Raw genomic sequence first — 4,476 nt, 5'->3', positions numbered from 1 at the left:
CATGTGTTGAGAATTGCCCACACTAGTCTAGGTGGTTCTAAGGATACATTGGAAGATCGTGAAGAAAATAGAAGATCGGTTCAGTTTCTTGATAATACTCTGCGACAGAAAGGATACAAGAGTTAGAGAAACTGAAGGAAGGACTCTTAATTCCGCTGCGTATATTGCAAGTATTATATTATTTGTTTCTCTTTGAATTCAATTTTAGAAACATGTTTTAGGCTATCTTGTATTAATTTGTTTAATATTAGATATACATGAAAATAAATAAAGATCTTGTATAAGCTTTTTCCAACAAAAATATCATATTGGATTAGATGATCACCCATAAATCTATATTAACTTAAAATTTTGTATTAAAAAAATTTAAACTAAAAAATTATTTTTATATTAAATATTTTTTTGTTAAATTTTAAGAGAAAAATAAAACAAAATCTTGTGAATTTCACTTTTATCATTTAGGTTTAAACAAAAAAATTGAGAATTACAAAAAATACTAGTCTTAAATTTGATGTAATCTTATAATATTGATTTTTATACATAGTAGTTATATTCATTATTTTGTTTCATTTAACATATAAGTTTAAAGTACTTTTTTCAATATTGAAGTTTTGTAGTAAAAAAATAAAAATAAGTACTTAGTTAATCGTAACAAAATATTAATTAAAAATATATAATTTTTTTTTTTTACAAAATATTGAGGGTATTTTTCTCTAAAACCCAATAGTTAAACTAGGGCCTCACTCATAGCAATTCCACTAAGGGTCGCGCGATATTGCTCATCTCCGTGGACACTCTGAGTACAACAAAGTTTTCTTTCAAAGACGATTCAAAAAGTTCTCATGCCTGAATTCTCGCATAGTGTGAGGGCTCCAAAGCAATTCCTTGACCTTGGGTATACATGGGTTGGGTTGGCCACGCTGATGGAGTTCGAATGAGACAACCCAATTACATTGGCCTAGAAAATTCTAACTTATTCAAAATATTTTTAATGTATAACTCAACCCTACTAATTACATTAAAGAGTTGGGCAAAGTTATAACCCATTTAAAAAAATCTATCAAGTTTTTCAAAATAAATAATTCAATATAAATAAAAGATGATCAAAAAAACCTAACATGAAGAAAATCATGTCTTAGTAGTTACTACTACTAGTTAGTACTTAATAAGTCAAATATTATAATCATCCAAATTCCAAACACAATTCTTAAAGTTATTACAGTTATCAATTATAGCTAGTTCATATAGATAGTTCATAGAAATTTAAACAAAACAAAAAACTTGAATCCATCAATCAACAATGACAATAGATGTATTGGTATTTTCCTTTCTTGATGCCTTATCCTTAAATTTATAATATAAGTTGGAATAATAACAAATGAAATATCATTATTGTTGTATAAATTATGCTGAGTGCAAGTGTACACTGTCAACAACAAGTAATATAGTAGCAAGTACCAAATATCCTCTCCACAAGGACTGTTTTTATGTTTTTTATTGTGAAAATAAATTCCAACAAAATGGTTCAAGAGCACGAAAATTAATTAAAAAGATTGTGAACTAAGAACTAAGCAATAGAGAACTAATTAAATGCATAAAAATAAGAGAAACAAGTTGGAAAAATAGTAGCAAGGGTTAATAATGATGAGATGATGAGCTAGAATAATTATCCCATAATATGCAAAAATCTGGTGGCAATGTTGGATTGATGCTACTGCAACAGGTTGTCTATTAGTCAAAAATTCTAATTAATTTCACAGGCTTCCATTGAAGTAATATGATTTCAATCATTTAATTAAATCACATATGTTTGTGCTAATTTAACTTAAAGGGTACAATTCAAACATCAATTCCATAAGACTATACATTGTAATAATTTATCACTACAATATTGAAGTCAAAGAGTTCAAGCATGCACCATTCAAATTGTGTTTCAATTAATTCTAAAGGTGGCAAAACAGGTTTCGACACGATAACACGACTCGAAAATGACACAATTTTTGCAGGTTAGGATTGAGAAAATTAAGTGCGGGTCGAACCTGTTTAATATGATATTTTTTTGGGTCGGGTTAGGGTCAACCCATGTGACATGAAATTGACATGAATTGACCCATTAATGTTCAATATATTATTAAAATTATTAATTTATAGTTAAAATATTATTTATTTTCCATAAAAGATAAATATAAAGTAGAAAGAAAATTTCTTAAAATAATATAGCATAACTAATCCATACTTGATAATTAATTAATATTAAAAATTTATTTATTGTGCTGATATTTTTCGATAAATTATTTAATTCATTAATTTTGTTTACCATAAACTTTATATATTTTTGTGTAGTGCATTAGTCAAATGAGTGAAACAGATTGATGTAATAAAAAATGTAAAATAAATCAAATATGTGATACTAATCATGTCGATCTACAAGTAGTGTGGAATGAGTTTGGTCGACATGAGAACACAACGGGTCGGGTTAAGGTTGACCAATAAGACACGCTAACTAGCCATGACACGACACGATGACATGAATTGCCACTTTTAATTCCAAACTTTTCAAATTTGAAAATTAACCCAACTACTTTCCAAAGGTGATCAATCATTAGCAAATATTAATCATAAGAAAGATAGTTGGCAGAACGCGATGCTGCTACCATGTTGCAGCATCCCAACATTCTGATTCCATTTCAAGCTTCAAATCATTCTCAAAATATCCAAAGCTCTACCAACCATTTGACAAGACAAAATTCAACACTTTTAAGATATAATTTTCAAGTGTTAAACTAATATTTAATATTATCTCATTATAATTTATATTTGACAAAACCAAAATAAAAGTACTACAAAACACCCTAAACCACTAATTTATAGATAAAAATATAAATTTAAAAGTATAAAAATATCCCTAATTCCTGAAGTTATCAATTATATCACCACCAAGCATAATCTAATACACTAATAACAATAGCATAATAAAATGATCAAAATTCATTCTAATATATAAAAATCAGTAGCAAAAACCGAGCAAGCATTATATATAACAAATTCAGAAAGAATAAATTGAAACAGATCACAACAATAAATTACAAATGCTATATTAATTCATTAAAAGAGTGAAGAAAATTATAAATGCTATACGTGAGAGACGATCATTGGTGGTGGTGCCGGCATCAAAGAAGAATGTGAGAGATGGTAGCGATGGTGCCAACGTGACTGCGAGGAAGAAGATTGAGATGAGAGTGTGTGTGAGTAGGGCCGTGAGTGAGGGAGGCAGAATGAAGTGAAGGGAGAGAATAGAGTTTTAGGATTAGGTATGATATGAGAGTTTTAGGTTTTTTAGTCTTATTATTATTATTATTAGGTGTATATAAAAAAAAAAAAAAAGATTATAAAGGGGTATGCACAATGTCATGTTTAGCCTAGTTGGGTTGGGGCATTTTGGGATTGGCTCATTTTCGAGTCGGCGGGATCGGCTGGGTGAGGTTAGTCACCGATTGGGCTTCGGCCGGGTGAGAGTTGGGTTATTTCGACCCATTTTTTAGATGAGATAATTACATCTTCCACTGTAATATAAAAAAAAATTCGTTTTATACGGTATCTTTAATAAATTACAAAAATACGGCTTTCTCTCCATCTGTGTGTATAAATATATATATATATATTTACCCTTTGTTTTATTTTTGTCTTAATTTTTAACAAGAATTTAGGCATATCAAATAATATAGTAATAAAAGTAATAATAATTATAGTTACTACCTTCAATAAAATAAAGTAGATTAATTTATTTTTATTTAAAATAAATATATTTATTAATATTAAAATTAATATTTATATAATTACTCAAAAAATAAATAAATATTTATACAAATTACAATATACTGTTAATTAAAATTAATATTAATAACTATATGTTACAATATATAATTAAAGATAATCGCAATATTATTATTCTTTATAAAAATATTATATATATTTTTTAAATCACAGGTAGTCAAGTCCCAACACTCAATGTTAAACCAAAATCATAATCTAATCCAAGTTTCAAGTTTTGTTACAAAAATATATTTAAAGTTAAAAAATTAGTTTGTAAATCTTTGTAATAATCATGTTAAATAAATTTATAAATATTTATGTAAATGTGAGTTACAAAAATAAACTTTTTAGTTGTGAAATTAGTTTTGTAAATTGTTGTTACAAAAATGTAAAACTTGTTTTAAAAAAATATTGTATTTCACCATTATATTCAATAAAGTGTTTTATAAATAATGAATATCTTAAATTTATATTTTTAAGTTGTATAACATAAATATGATGGTTCATGTAATTTTTTAGTATAATATTGTAACAATATGGAAAAGTATAATATTTTTATGTATATTTTGTTTATGATTTCTTAGCTATAAAATATTTTCGTAAATATTAGTTACAAAAATATATTTCTTAGTTGTAAAACTAAATTTGTAAACTATTGTTACA

This window comes from Humulus lupulus, chromosome 1 (assembly GCF_963169125.1).
Source record: "Humulus lupulus chromosome 1, drHumLupu1.1, whole genome shotgun sequence".
Taxonomy (NCBI): Eukaryota; Viridiplantae; Streptophyta; class Magnoliopsida; order Rosales; family Cannabaceae; genus Humulus; species Humulus lupulus.
Note: the sequence above shows the minus strand (reverse complement) of the source record.